This window comes from Sus scrofa, chromosome 2, assembly GCF_000003025.6.
Source record: "Sus scrofa isolate TJ Tabasco breed Duroc chromosome 2, Sscrofa11.1, whole genome shotgun sequence".
Lineage (NCBI taxonomy): Eukaryota > Metazoa > Chordata > Mammalia > Artiodactyla > Suidae > Sus > Sus scrofa.
In genome coordinates, this window is record NC_010444.4 from 26,217,165 (window position 1) to 26,235,090 (window position 17,926).

Consider the following 17,926-nt stretch of genomic DNA (forward strand, 5'->3'; position numbering starts at 1 on the left):
TTTATTACAATTTCAAATAGATATAGTCACAAATGCTCAATGACAACTATTATTTTTAAATTTATAAAACCCTAAGAACTCACAGTACCCAAATTGGGAGTGATTTTACCTTCTCTTATAAATGCTAAATTTTAATTTTATTCTACTGTTGATTCTTACAGTTTAAGCTCCACACCCACTTCTTTATGACAGAGAGAGAGAGAGAGCTGGGTAAGCTTTCCACAAACATGTCTAGGAATAGAGGACCAAAGAAGCATTTTGGAAGAAAGAACTTGAAAATAGAAATGGACTGGTATTTGAACCTTTTTCTTCAGAACAGACATTTATCGATGACTCATCAATTATTTAGCAAATGCAACTATGGGCAAGGTGCCATGCCTAAGGCACACAGGCAAATGGATGCTCAGAGTCCTGCCGCATCCAGTTCAAAGCAAATTAGTCAAGTAGGGATTTGAGGAACTTAGATGCCAGCAACTGGGCATTACCACCATTTTACTGCTCTTTTGTCTTTCTTATTACTGCTGAATACTGCTACTTATCTGGCTATTTTTCTTTCTTTCTTTCTTTCTTTTTTTTTTCTTTTTGGCTTTTTGCCATTTCTTGGTGCGGCGTATGGAGGTTCCCAGGCTAGGGGTCGAATCGGAGCTACAGCCACCAACCTACACCACAGCTCACGGCAACACTGGATCCTTAACCCACTGAGCAAGGGCAGGGATCAAACCCGCAACCTCATGGTTCCTAGTCAGTTTCGTTAACCACTGAGCCACGATGGGAACTCCTGGCTATTTTTCTAAGTAAGGTAAATATTTCAACAGATATGAGCTATGATAATCATCATCCACAGGGAAGAAAGTTACAGAAGAAAGAACTTCTAATAGAAGTTAGAAAAAAACAAGCAAACAAAACAGTGTGTTACAAAGTAGAGAGCCATAGAGAACTCATTTGTTTGTTGGAAATAGATCAACTGACATTCTCAAGGGGTCAGAAGACCTCCCCTGCACTAATGTCTGTGGACCCCAGAAGAGCACAAAGCAGCATGATCACTGTGGGGGAAACCCAAGAGGAACAGGATATGTCTTCACATCACTTGAGTAGCCCCATGTTATCTATCGACTTTCCCTTCATCACTTCCCCGCCTATCTACCTATGTTCCCTAAATTTCCTAAATAAGCTACTTACAAATTCTTTTCTTTTGCTGGCTGCCTTTTTTTGGGGGGGGGGGCACAGGTGCAGCATATGGACGTTCCCAGGCTGGGGTCAAATCAGAGCTATAGCTGCTGGCCTATGCCATAGCAACTTGGGATCCGAACCACGTCTGTGACCTACACCACAGCTGGTGGCAACGCCAGATTCTTAACCCACTGAGCAAGGCCAGGGATTGAACCAGCATCCTCACGGATACTAGTCGAATTTGTTTCCACTGCACCTGAACGGGAATTCCCTTGTATTCACATTCTTGTTTCAGTGTCTGCTTCTGGGAGAACCCAAACAAAGACATTTAGTAAGTGGCGGAGCTGGGTTTGAACCCAAATGTCAAATTCAGTTCCTTACCAGCTATGCAACCTCGGGCAGACGACTCAAACTCTGAGTCACAATTTCCTCCTCCATAAAATAGGGATACTAACAGTAACTCCCTCACAGGACTGTTGTATTATATTAAAAATATATTTTATTGGACTTGTTCAAGATTACAGTTTAGGAAGATCCTGGATTCACTCTCCCACTGATAGAACAAATCTACAACTACATATGGAAAGGGACCTGAAAACGGAAATAAATAGGGCCTCCACAACAAATGGTAAAAGAACAGCATGGAGATGGGTAGGAGAGGCAGAGAAAACACTGCATCTCCCCAGCCGCAGTGATGCACAACCAGGAGGAATTACAAAGGTGTAGATCATTTCCCTAAAGAGTGAGGGACTCGAGCTCTGTATCAGGGGCTTAAACCCCTAGGTCGGTACAGGAGAGACAAGTTCCCCGTGCACCTGTGTTTGAAAACCAACGAAGAATATACCCAGGAAAATTACGGAACTGCAGGAACAGAAAACCCACTCTTAAAAGGCTTGTGCGCAGACTCACTCGAGTAAAAATCCAGCTCAAAACAGGAGGTTGAAACGCGCGTGGACCATAGGTGAAGGGACCCATTTGCTAATCTTGAAGCATCTGCTAGAGAGGCAGGACGCAGGTGGGACTCTCCCTGAAGCTGGACACACTGGTAGGAGCCTTTTTTGTAACACCAGACAACCCTGCAGAAGGCGCCTGGGAGCGAGCGCCATTTTGAAATGCGCCACCTGTGGGCACCAGTGCGCATGCCCTGCTGAAAAGCCCCTCCCACTCCAGCGTTTCGCTCCAACCTCAGCGGGCGCGCTGCACCCTAGCCACCGGCCTGGCACAGGGGAGCCGCCTGAGGGACAGCTCTGCCCACCAGTGCAGGGTGGCGGTAGCCAGTGGACCTTCACAGCAGGAGGGCTCATGGAGCCCGCAAAGGTGACGCCTCTTGAGCACCTGGTTCGGGAGGCCCAGCAGGACTGGACTGAGCAGCACAGGACATGTCCTATATAAGGTGAGTCGGGGAGGCTGGGGGGTGTGGGACTTTTGGATGAAGATGGTCAAAACTTCTAATTATAAGATAAGTAAGGAGTTCTTTTGTGGCACAGCGGGTTAAGAATCCGGTGTTGTCATTGCAGTGGCTCCCATTTGCTGCTGTGGCGCAGGCCGAATCCCTGGTCCAGGGACTTCCACAGGCCTCCATGTGGCCAAAAAAGAAAAAGATAAATAAGTACTAGGGATGTGAGTTCAACATGGTGAATAAATTAACCCTTCAGTATGTTATATATGAAAGAAGTAAATCCTAAGCATCCTCGTCATAAGGAAAAAATGTTTTTCTTTTATTTTGTATTTATATGAAATGGTAGATGTTTACTAAACTTATAGCGGCACTCATTTCATGATGCATGCAAGTCAAATCAATTTGATGTATACCTTAAAGTTATACAGAGCTATATGTCAATTATATAAATAACACTGAAAATAAAATCACCATTTAGAATAGCATAAAAAATTAAGTACCTACAAGTAAATCAAATGACAGATGTATAAGACTTCTACAATAAAACTTATAAAATATTATTGAGAGAAATCGAAGAAAACATAAATGAATGAATACAACTTACTCATGAACTGAAAAGACTCAATATTGTAGAGATGTTAGTTCTCCTCAAACTGATCTATAGTTTGAATATAATTCCAAATCAAACCGATTCTGAAATTTATACGGAAATACAACAGGCCAAGAATACAAAAGGTAATCTTAAAAAATAAAAATGGAGGACTTACCCTACCAAATATTAAGAACTATTATTAAGATAGATTAGTATTGGTAGAAGGATAGCAAAAAAGCCAAAGCAAGAGAATAGAGAATCTAGGAATAGACCCACTTATGATTGCCCAACTATGACAAAGGTAGTACTACAATGCAGAGAGGGTAAAGATGGACTTTTTAGAAAAATTGTGCTGAGTCATTTGGCTGGACATATGGATAAAAACAAATCTTTAGTCCTCTTTCCTCCAACCATACGCAAGAATCAGTTTCCGATAAATTTTTATTTATTTTTATTTTTCGGGCCGCATCTGCTGCATATGTAAGTTCCCAAGCTATGGGTCAAATCAGAGTTCCAACTGCTGGCCCATGCCACAGCCACAGAAACGCCAGATCTGAGCCTGAGCCGCATTTGTGACCTACGCTGCAGCTCACAGCAATGCCGGATCCTTAGCCCACTGAGCAGGTCCAGGGATCAAACCTGCATCTCCATGGGTACTAGTTGGGTTCCTTTTAGCTGAGCCACAACAGAAACTCCTGGATACATTTTTAGATCAACATGTGTAAATGTAAAATATAAAGCTTTCAAAAGAAAATAGAAGATAATATTTTCATGGCTTTGGGGTAAACAAAGATTTCTCAAGTCTGATGTGAAATCACTAGTCATAAAAAAGTCAGAAGTTAAAATGTCTTAAAACTAATAACTTGTTCAACAAAAGACACCATGAAGAGACTCTAAAGACAAGCCACAGAGTGGGAGAAGGGATTTAATACACACACATTTAAATATATATATATTTATATATGTAACAAGTCCTCATATCTAGAAAATATCCCAGTCCTTATATCCAGGTCTAATATCCAGAAAATATACAGATTCCTACAAATTATTTTTTATTTTAAATTATTTAATTCAATTAAATTTAACTTAAAAAGGATGACATCATGCCATTTGCAGCAACATGGATGGAACTAGAGAATCTCATACTGAGTGAAATGAGCCAGAAAGACAAAGACAAATACCATATGATATCACTTATAACTGGAATCTAATATCCAGCACAAATGAACATCTCCTCAGAAAAGAAAATCATGGACTTGGAGAAGAGACTTGTGGTTGCCTGATGGAGGGGGAGGGAGTGGGAGGGATCGGGAGCTTGGGCTTATCAGACACAACCTAGAATAGATTTACAAGGAGATCCTGCTGAATAGCATTGAGAACTATGTCTAGATACTCGTGTCGCAACAGAAGAAAGGGTGGGGGAAAAAACTGTAACTGCAATGTATACATCTAAGGATAACCTGACCCCCTTGCTGTACAGTGGGAAAATAAAAAAAAATAATAATAATAATAAAAAATAAAATACACTTTAATAAAAAAAATAAATAAATAAAAATAAAATATTTAATTCAATTAAATTTAACTTAAAATATGTAAATGTCTACAAATTACTTTTCAAAAGATAAACTTTAAAAAAATCAAACAGGTAAATGAACAGGCTCAATTTATTTTATTTATTTATTTATTTATTTTTAAATTACTCAAATGAATTTATCACATCTGTAGTTGTATAATGATCATAACAATCTGATTTCACAGGATTTCCATCCCATAGCCCAAGCACATCCCTCCACCCCCCAAACTGTCTCCTCTGGAGACCATAAGTTTTTCAATGTCTGTGAGTCAGCATCTGTTCTGCAAAGAAGTTCCGTCCGTCCTTTTTTCAGATTCCACATGTCAGTGAATGCATTTGATGCTGGTGTCTCATTGTATGGCTGACTTCACTTAGCATGATAGTTTCTAGGTCCATCCATGTTGCAAAAAATGCTGGTATTTCGTTCATTTTAATGGCTGAGTAATATTCCATTGTGTATATGTACCACATCTTCTGGATCCACTCCTCTGTTGATGGACATTTAGGTTGTTTCCATGTTTTGGCTATTGTAAATAGTGCTGCAATGAACACTGGAGTACATGTGTCTTTGAACAGGCTCAATTTAAAAGAGGGTATCAAGATGGCTAGTAAACATACAAAAATATGTTCAATTTCATTAACCACCAAGGAAATGTAATTAAAATCATGATGTAACACGACTACATCCTCACCTCCAGGGATGGCTTCATAAGTATGTGGACTATGCAGTCACACAGGGCTCACTCTTTTTTTTTTTTTTTTTTTGTCTTTTGCTATTTCTTGGGCCGCTCCTGCGGCATATGGAGGTTCCCAGGCTAGGGGTCTAATCGGAGCTGTGGCCGCCAGCCTACGCCAGAGCCACAGCAACGCAGGATCCAAGCCGCGTCTGCAACCTACACCACAGCTCACGGCAACGCCGGATTGTTAACCCACTGAGCTGGGGCAGGGACCGAACCCGCAACCTCATGGTTCCTAGTCGGATTCGTTAACCACTGCACCACGACAGGAACTCCAGGGCTCACTCTTGAATGGATCCTGCTCATGGCTTAAGGCTTTGCTGTCATGGTCTTGAAATTCTTACTAATTTTAAATAAAGAGCTCTACGTTTTCATTTTCCATTGGTTTCCACCAATGTACAGCCAACCGTGCCCTCTATAATGGCTACAATGAAGGCAGACAACAGAGAATGTTGGTGAGAACATAGGGCAGCTATGAAGCTCATAGGAATACCTAGTGGGTATGTAAAGTGCTTCAGTGACTTTGGAGAACTGTTGAGCAATATCTGTAAGAGGAACTCAGGCATAACATATAACCCATCACTCCCATTCCTACATGTGTACCCCCAAAGTGTGTGTTCATGTTCACCAAAAGATATATTCATAGAGTCAAAGTGATACTGTATGCATTATAGCTCCAAACTGGAAACAATCCAAATGTCAATCAATAGTAAAACGGATAAACACATTTTGGCACATGCATATAGAATTCCACACATCATTGAAACCACACAGCAATATGAGTGAATCTCACAATTAAATTTTGAGTGATAGAAGCCAAACACAGAAATTACCTAAGGTGCGATTCCAGTTATATCAAGTTCAAAAACATGCGCAAATCAATCAGTTGTTTTTAAAAGTCAAAAATACTCTTGAGGGTATATTTGAATTTGAGGGAGAATTTATGGAGAATTTCTGGGTGCTAGTAGCATTGTTTCTTTTTTTTTCCAAAGAGGGAGGCATCATACTTTTTTATTTCAAACTCCGTTACACAGCTATTATCATTAAGCATTGTTTCTTGATTTGGGTACCAATTAAACAAGACTGTTTACTTTGTGAAGCTTCATTGATTTGTGCATTTTTTTAGTATATATGAATTATAATTCAGCAAAGGTTTTTTTGTTTGTTTGTTTGTTTTAAAGCCAAGCACTTGCAAATTCAAAGCTTTTATTTTCATAAGCATATTCTCTAAAATAAGCCTAGTTTGGAAGGCAAAAACTGAACATTAAGTCTCAAAGCTCCACCTTTCTTAGCTCTTTAGGAAATTTATTTAAGCTTTCTGTCCCTCAGTTTCCTCGTCAGTAAAATGGAGATAATAGTGCCCGTCTCATAAGGTTGCTAGGGAGATTAAATGAGATAATAAGTATGAGTGGTCATAAAAATGCCAGGTGCTTAAGAAAGACTCAGCAGTTGTTGCTGTTTCTGCTAATTTTCCTCAATCCTCTTTAGACAACCATTACTTTTGCTTGAGGAAGAAGAAATGAGAAATTACAGTGTATTTTAAAATTCCATCTTGCCGCACCATAGAATCTGAGATGTAGTTTTCATAGACTCCTTTTACCCCTTGTGCTTTGGATATTTTAATATTCAAGTGGAGAAGGAAATAGGAGACGGGATGCTTGTGCCTTGAGGGAAGTTCTTCCAATCAGTGAAGTCCTCATCAGTTGAATCCCACATTAGAAGAAGTTGTGCTTTCCAGCGGTCAGCAAGATGGCACTAGGTAGGTGATTCAGAGAGAAGGAACTCTCGTCCTTGGTGTAATAGCATCACTGATGCTAGGGTATTTCTGCCCCTGGAATGCTCTACCTTTTGGGAATTCCAATACCTTAAAATCTAGATCTGTTCTTCTGTTTTCTTGGATGTTTGTCGGCTAATCTCCCAATATCAAAGAGTGTTATGGAAGTTAAAATCCATGAAAAGGAAGAATTATTTTGTTCTACCTATAAGGCTTAGGGTCAGTACCGCCTTGATAAATTTGTGGGTTTTTGGCAGCTGCCAGTAGTTTTCCTACTCACCATGACTTCATCCACATGTTACCACATCGTTGAGCTATTTATTCAGTTTAGTTCAGATGGTTGAGGAACTATGCCAAAATTGCTGTTAGGAAGCTAATGTTATCCCAGAGAAGCCAAAGGATTTTCAAAGTGGTTTTCCGTGAATTTTTTTAAATTAAAAATATCTCATTTTTCTTTCTCGTATCAAAGTAAGACAAGGAAACAAGTTCGGGAGAAATTAAATCACTCAGTTATACTTGATGAGGGGGGCAGAACTGAATCCACATTAGCTCTCTCCATCTCTCAAATTTTAAGACTTAAATTTAAGTTTAAAAAAATAATGAGGTAAATGAAGAGTTGAGATTGGAAGTCTATCTCAGTTGCAAATCAAACAGGAGTAAACATTTTTTTTGTGATGCTGCAATATGTCATATACAGGTGAGGGAACATGGGGTCCCTTTGGAATATCCTAAATGCAGTCTCCATGAGGGAGGGAGACCATCACTCCCTGACACTGGAAAAATTATCCTGAAGGGGCTTTTTCAATTTTTAAAAAATTTTAATTGAAGTATAGTTAATTTACAATATTGTATTAGTTTTAGGTGTACAGCATAGTGATTCGGTAGTTTTACAGATTATACTCCATTATAGGTTATTACAAGATAACGGCCATAATTCCCTGAGCTTTGCAGTATATCTTTGTTGCCTGTCTATTTGATACATGAGTTTGTATCTGTAAATCCCGCACCCCTGATTTGTCCCCACTTCCCTTTCCTCTTTGGTAATCACAAGTTTGTTTGTCTGTTTCTGCTTTGCCTATACATTCACTTGCTTTTTTTTAAGATTCCACATATAAGCAATATCATACAATATTTGTCTTTCTCTGATTTATTTCACTAAGCATAGTATTCTCTAGGTCCATCCATGTTGCTGCAAGTGGCAGAATTTCATTCTTTTGTGGCTAATATCATATGATATGTATCATAGAATGTTATGATAATATTCTACTATATATACAATCGTATATATACAATCATATATGTGAGGGGTGGGTATATATATGTATGTATGTATATATATATATACACACACATATATATATTGTATATATATATATACACACATATATATATATATGTGTATATATATAATCTTTGGGACGCATATATTTTCTCAAAGTAGTATTTTTGTTTTTCCAGATATACACCCAGGAGTAGAATTGCCAGGTGGTATGGTAGTTGTATTTTTAGTTTTTTGAGGAACCTCCGTACTGTTTTCCATATGTCTGCGCAGTTTACATTCCCATCAGCAGTGTACATGGGTACCCTTTTCTCCACATTTCTCCAACATTTGTTATTTGTAACTTTTTGACGATAAGTGAGGTGATATCCCATTGTTGTTTTGACTTGCATTTCTCTAATGGTTAGCCATGTTAAGCATCTTTTTATGTGCCTGTTAGCTATCTGTATATCTTCTTTGGAATAAGGTCTCTTCAGGTCCTCTGCCTATCTTTTGATTGGTTGGGGTTTTTTTGATATTTATCTATATGATCTGTTTGTATATTTTGGAAAGTGATCCCTTATCTCTCACATCATTTGCAAATATTTTTTCCCATTCCATAGATTGTCCTTTCATATAGTCATTGATTTCCTTTGCTATGCAAAAGCTTTTCATTAGGTCCTATTTGTTTATTTTTGCTTTAATTTATTTTGCCTTGGGATACTAGTCCAAAAAATATTACTACTGTTTATGTCAAAGAGTGTTCTGCTTATGTTCTTTTCCAGGTGCTTTAAGGATTCAGGTCTTTTAAGTCTAATCGATTTTGAGTTTATTTTTATATATAGTGTAAGAAAATGTTCTAATCTCATTTTTCTTTTACGTCTAGTTTTCCTAGCACCATTTAAAAGAGACTGTCTTTTCTCCACTGTATAGAAAAGTGCCTATCTAATTGTCGTAGATTAATTGACTGTAGGTGTGGGTTAATTTCTGGGCTCTCTATTCTGTTCCATTGATCCATGTGTTTGTCTTTGTGCCAGTACTATGCTATTTTGATGACTGTAGTTTTGTAATATAGTTTGAAGTCTGGGAGGGTTATCCTTTCAGTGTTGTTCTTTTTTCTCAAGGTTGCTTGGCAGTTTGGGGTTTTTTGTGGTTTCATGTGAAATTTAGGATTATTTGCCCTGGAATGCTTTAAATACCAACATCCAGTCCTTTAATTTGTATCCATCTTCAAAAGCCAGAGCAGGTTAATAAAAACTGTTGAGCTTCAGAGATCAGTTGGAGTTGTGTGAAATTCCTTGGACCTGCCAACAAGAAGCTGTTCTTAGTTTGAAAGATTAGATGATCATGTCAAGGAGCTCTGAAATGCTGGAGGCAGTAGCTTCAAGGATTATGCAGGGGGAGCTTTTCTCACCAGCATAGGGCATTGATGCTATGCCAGTTACAATGACTCAATTACTTTATATCATGGTATCTTCTTTTCTTCCCTTCCCAGAGGAGACTTTGCTTTTCTGGAAACTGATGCATCCTAATTCTTTCTGTATTGAAAAATATGTCCAAAAGATTCTTTTGATATTTGTTTCCATTCCAAATATATGCATTTTTTTTCAAGCCTGAGAGTGCATAGATTCCCCTAAAACTGGGGTTTGGGGGGATGAAGCTAATCTTTGAAACCACCATTATTCCCTATTCATAGATGGGTTAGAGTGAGGAATGTTGCCCACATTTTGTCCAGCAGACATCACTCTGAGCAATGGGAGAGAACTGCTAAGCTAAATTCTCATAGGGAGCCAATATCTACCCTAGAGCATGGGCACTAAGGCAGGAAAATGTGGATTTATTACAAAATGTGTGACTTTCAGCAACAACTGAGTATCTCTCAGCCTCACTTCGTCATCTGTAAAATGGATATAACAACAACAACAACAATAATAATACTTGCTTCAGAAGGTTATTGTGATAAATGAGATCATGGATATAAGGGAGTGAGTGAATGCTGCCAATTAAGCATCAGTTTAAGGCAGCTATTACTGTAATTATTAATTGTTCTTGAGGTGGTTGGGTGGGAAAGGAGTAGAAGCCTCTCCATTTTGCAGGGCGGAGTACGCTGTGTTATAGAAAAGTGATTTCCATAAACCAGCCAATTTAACCCCAGATCAGAAGCAAGAGCTCACCTCTCCAGATTCTTCATCCTTTTTCCTTTGACATGGAACCAAAACCTGACTGGGGCTTTATCTTCCTGCTAATGACAGCTCCCACCCAAGTTCCTGAGGGCCTAACTCAATGCTTTTTAGCTTTGAAACCAGATCTATTTCCATTTTCTAAATACTCATGGAACCACTTTCTAATGTTATTTTTTTCAGGGAATTGGCAAAGTCTAATTTGAAATAGTCCTGCTGCCATGCAGAGGACACTGTTCTATGGACTCAGGGGCCTGGGCTGCCTTCTGAGAGGCAGCAGAGCAGAGTGTCGGAAGCTTGAATTTGGGAGTTCCTGTCATGGCTCAGTGGTTAACGAACCCAACTAGCATCCATGAGGACATGGCCTTGCTCAGTGGGTTAAGGATCTGGCATTGCTGTGAACTGTGGTGTAGGTTTTAGATGCTATTCGGATCCTATGCTGCTGTGGCTGTGTTATGGACCAGCAGCTACAGCTCCACTTGGACCCCTAGCCTGGGAACCTCCATATGCCCCAGGTGAGGCTCTAGAAAGACAAAAAAAAAAAAAGAAAAAGAGGAAGAAGAATCTTGGACTTGGCCTTGTGCCAAGTGTCCTGTTTTTCCCAGGACATCTTAGTGTATGGATGTAACCTCAGACTAATTACTATTAGCACCCTTTTCAAACTTAAAACTTTCCCAATTTGGGCTTTAATCTATGTGGTCACCTTAACTCTTGAGTCAGAACGTCTGGACTCAAATCCTGGACCTGTTATGTACTCTTTGCACAGCAAGTCACTCCATTATGCCTCAGTTTCCTCTGCTGTAAAATGGAGATGATGATAACAGTAAGACCTTACCCTTGGGAATTGTTATGAGATTTAAATGTATTGATACCTATAAAATGTTCAGAATAGCACCTGTCACATGCTATGTGCCATGTCAGGGTGAGCCACTATTAATCTCTTAAGAGGAAGCCAGAGGACATTCCAGCCCCATTATAACATTTGCCCTCCTTACTTTTCAGGGTTTTTCTGGAGGTCTGAGGAAGCATTGTAGTTAAAACACACGAAACAACTTATGATTTAAAGCATTACCATTGTTTGGGGAGTATGACTAATACAAGAGGCAACAGGATATGGAAAGAAAAGCACTGATCAGGTGGTCAGGAGCCATGAATCTCTTGTCTTTCTTTCTTTTTCTCAAATTACTGTTTAAACTTTTTAATTGATTGGACATTTAAATTTTCTATTTATTTCTATATCTCATTCCCATTCCTCTCTCAGCCCCTAGACAATCATTACATTGTCTTCATCTTTTTATAGGCATGTCTATGGCAACTCTGTGGTGTTGTCAGATGATGGTTAACATTTTTTAAGCAATGGAGTGTTTTTTAATTAAGGTATGTACATTGTTTTTTTAACCATAGTGCTATTGCACACTTAATATACTCCAGTACAATGTAAATGTAACTTTTAGGCACTGGGAAACCAAAAAAATTAATGTGATTTGTTTTATTAGGATATTCATTTTATTGCAGTGGTCTAGAACTGAAATTACAATATCTCTGAGATATGCCATAATAAATACCTTTTCTATTTTATATATTACAAAAATCTTTATTTTTCTTGTCATTTTTCCCATCATGTCCTTTGCTGAAAAGAAATTCCTATATTCATAAAATCTTTTCCTACCCCTAGATCACAAAGATGTTTCAGTTTTTTCTAATATTTCATATTTTATCTTTCAAAGGTTGTTTATTCATCTGGAACCTCCTAGGTAGGAATCCTGTTTTATTTTTCTCCAAATAGTGAAGCAGGTTCTGGTACTCCATCTTCAAAACAATCTGGTCTTTCCCACTAGAACTGCAATGCCCCCCTTTGCCATATATTAGGCTCCATATGTACATGGGTCTGACTCTCACTTCTCTGTGATGTTTCATAGATCTGTCTGTTCATTCTTATGCCAATACCAAACTTTTTTTTATTACTATTATCTTGTGATGCATCTCAAAGACTGGTAAGGCAGTTCTCCCCTCTTCTTAAAGTTGATTTAGGTATTTATGGCTCGCTCTTCCAAAGATAATTTTAAAACCATTTTTTTAATATCCTCAAAAAGCCCAGTTGATTTCTGATCACATTTAATGTATGGATTACTCTGGGAATAACTGTTACCCTGAGAATTTGAAAATGCCCATTCAGAAGCATAGGCTATCTCTAATCACCACTTAATCAGATCAGTTTTTATGTGTTTCACTGGGATTCTAAAGTTTTCTCCATAGAAATTACATATTCTAGATTAAGTAATTTATAGATACCCTATTATCTTTGTTGCTTTGGGGCATGTCTCTTACTTTGGAGGAGATGTGTTCTATTTTGCTCTGTCACTAATTATGCTGTGTGAATTTAAGCAGGTCATTCACTGCTTCCAGGTGTCACTTTCCTCATTCGTGGACCATCAACTTCAATAACAATGATAAACCCAGATGTAAAAAAAAAAAAAAAGAAAAAGAAAAAGCCAAGATTAAAAAAAAAAAAAAACCCTCAAAATGTGTCAGTCCTTATAGAGGGAGATGACTACATGTACAGTGCTTCACATGCCTGGCACATAGTAGGCACTCAATCTATGTTAGTGACTAATGTTACTATGCCTACCGAAAATTGAGGAAGCAGATATTCAGGGAGGTGAAATTCCTTTCCCAGGCTCATCCACCTAGTAAGCGGCTGGTTTGGGATGTAAGATGCACTAAAATCTGCAGGTGAAACTCCTAGAAAGCAGTGATATGTCCTACCTCGGTCAGCCTTACAGCCTCCAAGGATTTGCATAACCAGATCAGTAATGCCTGTCAATGGGCTGGATATCCTGACTGCTGGAGCTCATGCCAGGCTTCTGAACACCAGAGGCCATGAATGATGTCTAGGGCATCATTGTGTGCATGGCTGTTAGAGCTGCTATCAGCGCTAGCTGCATGCTGCTCTTGTGGAACATTGGTTTTCCTAGAAGTCCATTATGTTCCTGGATGCCACTGGCTGATCGTGGAGTCGCATCGCAGCCCGGGAAGACAGCCGACATTCGCAGGACAGGAATTGGGTGCCATCCAGCCAGCTGGGTAAGAATCAATGTCTCAGAGAGCACATGAAATTAAAGCGGGGACAGTGAAAAGCTCCAGAAAAGTGATGCATCTATCCCCAGCAGCCAAGGCAGGTAGTCTTGAAGCCCGTGAAAGTCCAGCCTGTAGCCAGATATGAGAAGAGAATGTGGTGAGAGCCTCTTAATGGGTCTTCCTGCTTCTAGGCTGTATCCCATTTGTCAAGACCCTTCCAACTGCAAATGATAGGAACCCAACTCAAACTAGCTTAATAAAAACTGGCTTAAACTGGCTTAAATAAAAGCAGAGATGTTATTAGCCTAAGTAACTCCTGGATGGATTTAGTTCAGTTGAATCCAGGATGTTAAAATTATTTCATCAGTCTCTCCCTCCCCTGCTCCTCCAACTGGCTACCCTGTCCCATTCTTCAGGCAAGCTCTCTCTGAAAGAAGAAAATACGGTTACTGGCAGCCCAGGTTTAGGTCTTCTTTAGGAGGGAGTCCCTCATTCAGCATCCATATCAATTCCTGTAAGGACTCTGGTCCTGTATGGGTCAGGGAACCACGTGTAGAGAATGGAAGGTTAGGCTTTGTAATGGGCAGATCTGTAGAGTATGAAAAGAGCGTTTCCTCAAAGAAGTCACCCAGGGCCAAGGAAAAAAGAAAAGTGGTAGATGTCCACTGCCCTTCTTAGACTCTTCTCCACAGAGCTGGTTCCATGACCCATTCTGTTTCTTTTCCTGCCACCCCCACCTCCTCCCATCTATCCTGTGCTGTAGACACTGCTCATGTGCTATTCAAATCATGTAACACTTTCTTCTCATCTGTGAAGCTCTGTGCTTGCTGTTCCTCTTCCTAAATGCCTTTCTTTTACAATGTGGCCAGCTCCTTCCTAGAATTTCTCTGACCCTCCTTGGAAAATTAAGCACCTTCCTACAGTAAGAGGTACCTGTTTATCATTTTGTATAATAGTCAAAATTCAGATGAAAGTCTTTTTGTCTCCAAGTTAGACCTGAGGCTATTAAGAGCAGGAGTTACTTCGTGCCCTACTGATCTTTGTATGAATAAATGAGGCTCTGCAGTAAATACTGTTCCTTCAGCCAATATTCAACTCCTCCTTCTTTTGCTATTGAGCCCTGACTTGAATCACTTTGTATCCAGCTAAATGCTGAATTTCCCAGCCTTGTTTGCAGCTAGGGACATATGACACTGTTTCTGGCCCATGAGACCTGCTGAAGGACATCTTCTGGGGTGGGGGAATGTCTCTGAAATAGCTTTTGTTTCCTTGCTATAAGGGATTAGATGAGGTTGGTGCCACCTTTTCCTCTTTCTTTCCTGCTTCATTCTCTTGATGTTTTGGACTGTAGCAGCCATGTTGGAAACAAGAGGAAGAAGTCAAGAGAATCACCTTGACAATCTTGATAGGACTGAAATTCTGAACCAGTGCCTGTGGCATCGAGATGGGCTCTCCCCTATCCCTGTGATTTCCCCTCCTCATAGGAGACCCCAGATAGCCTAATACTATCAGTTTTGACAAAATCATTATGAAATAGAAAATTAGCATGACAGTACCTAATCTAATTCCAAAGTTTGAGAAGTTGTACAATACCTAAAAGGCACATATATCTAATTCGTAAGTAATTGTGGTTATTTAAAATTAAACTTTTTCCTTTCAGTGTATGTGTATTATTTAAAAGCTACTAAGTTGTTAGCACACCAATGTTTCATAAGTTGTATGGACCCAGCCACTTAATGGTATAACTGCAAGGTTTGTCCTTTGGCTTAGGACACTCTGAAGTTTAGAGACTCTAAGGGTCCCTTTACTGGGAAAGTTTGGGAAGCTCTGGCTTGAGAAATAAAGGAACATAAAGGGAGGTTTACAGTGCAAAATGGAATGGGGAGGTCCTTTGAAGAATAGTAGATGAACTCTCTTCTATTTTTCCTCTTAAGAAGGAGAGTCATCTCATAAAAGAATCTTGGAAGATGTTCTTTTTAAAAAATGCCAGTATATCATTGCCACATTACTTGCTGCTGTGTTTATGTGACCAAAAGCTTATGCTCTAGTTTCTGTGTTGAAAACAACTTCTGGCTTTTTTTGTGCTTCCTTTTGCCTGCTCTCATTACTCTCTGAGAAGCACACCTCCTCCATGAAGCCTCCTGTGATTACGTGGAAGTCACGTGCTTTTGTATCTTCCTCCTTCTCAAACTTGGGAACAAGTGCTCTTGGCTTAGGCAGGATTGATCAGATGATGAAGTCAGATTGTGCTAGTGATCTCCACTCTTACGGTGATTGTTTGGTTTTCCATCTCTCTAGCATCGATGTCTTTGTTTCTGACTATAAACTCTTGGGTGAGTGCTTTAACCAACAGAAAGCCATGCTCATTTTTTTAAAAATTCTGTGGGAGTTCCCATCGTGGCTCAGTGGTTAACGAATCTGACTAGGAACCAGGAGGTTGTGGGTTCTATCCCCTGGCCTTGTTCAGTGGGTTAAGGATCTGGTGTTGCCATGAGCTGTGGTGTAGGTTGCAGACATGGCTCGGATCCTGCGTTGCTGTGGCTCTGGCGTAGGCTGGCGGCCACAGCTCCGATTCGACCCCTAGCCTGGGAACCTCCATGCCGCGGGAGTGGCCCTAGAAATGGCAAAAAGACAAAATAAAATAAAATAATTCTGTAACTATTTATTAAGGACATCCCATGTGTCAAGCATGTCCTTTCTGAAGACTAATTTGCTAAAGATAGCCCTTGCTTTCCTCTTGGTACCCAGGGCTGTCCCTTAGGTTGTACACGCCACTCTGGGTGTGTGACTCATGCAGACGGTGAAGGCGATGGTATGACCTGGGCATTGTGCATCATGGCTTCGCTGCTGGCGGCTCTTGCTGTTCAATTTCTAGTGAATGGGAGATAATTAAAAACCATTGAATACAGAGATTTAAATCTTAAGCTCTGCTTCCAAATCCCAGCTCAGTCATTTACCTGCACTGTCAGTGCTCTGAGCTTCTTTTTCCTCACTTGGGAAAAAGGAGTCTTGGAGCCTCTGAGGATTATTGTAAGGATTAAATAAAGTACTATATATGTAATGAAGTTGGCACCCAGAAAGAACTTGATACTTGTTAGCAATAATGATCCTCATTATTGATACATGTTTAACAAAATTAACATGATGGGAGTCTTTTGTGGGCATGAGGAACTAAGATAGCAGGGTACTTTTCTCCTTTTTGAGGATGAGTCTGTTCATTGCTGCATCCCGAGACTGGTCTGGGGGCAAAAACACAGCAAGTGGCTGATAAATGTTTATTACGTGATTTTTTTTGGTGTGAATTTATTAAATCTTATGTTTTCATAGTTCTGTACACATTTCATCACACTGGAACTTACATTCAATCCTAGAGATACTTGTGACAGAAGGAAAGTTAGAAGAGCCTAAAGCTGTTGGAGGTATTGCTAGACTTTTGGCACCGTGCTTTGTAAGCACGATTTCACTTAATACTCAACATAGCTGTTGAGTCCCATATTACAGGTAAGGAGACTGAGACTCCTAGAAGCTATTGCTTCTCAAGGTCACTCAGCCAGCAAGTGGCTGAGTTAGCTAGTGACCGAACAGGCATGGTATGCACCATTCAGTAAATATTCACCTCTAGCTGGGTGGCAGTCAGTGCTAAGGACTGGAATTCAGAGAGTCAGAGGACAGGGGCCCAAACGCCTCCTTCAGAAGCATGTGAACAGTTCATTTTTCTTGACCAGGTTGTTCTGCTTGGAGCATTTTCTGCTCAGACCTGAAAGTGAAAAGAAGCAGCAGCTTGTGTTCTTTGCAAAACAGCTGAGGGTTCCATATGTAAGACTAGCATTATGACGATACGGGGGCGGGGGGGGACCCAAACAAGTGAAGCACTTAGCCAAGACTACTCAGTGGGTTATGACACCGGCAAGGCTAGGGCCACGCCCCCGACCTCCAGCGCCGAGGTATAGAGAGGTGAATAAGAGCACGGGCACTGGCATGAGGCTGGCTGGATTTGGGTTCTGCCTTCGCCACTTACAAGTTTGAGTGAGTCGCTTAACCAGCCTGGGATTTAGTCTCCTTACATGTAAAGTGTGATAACAAAAGCAAGTAATTCACAACATGGGTGAATCTCACCAGCATTGTGGTAGGTGAAAGAAGCCAGAATGAAAGGCTACATACTGTA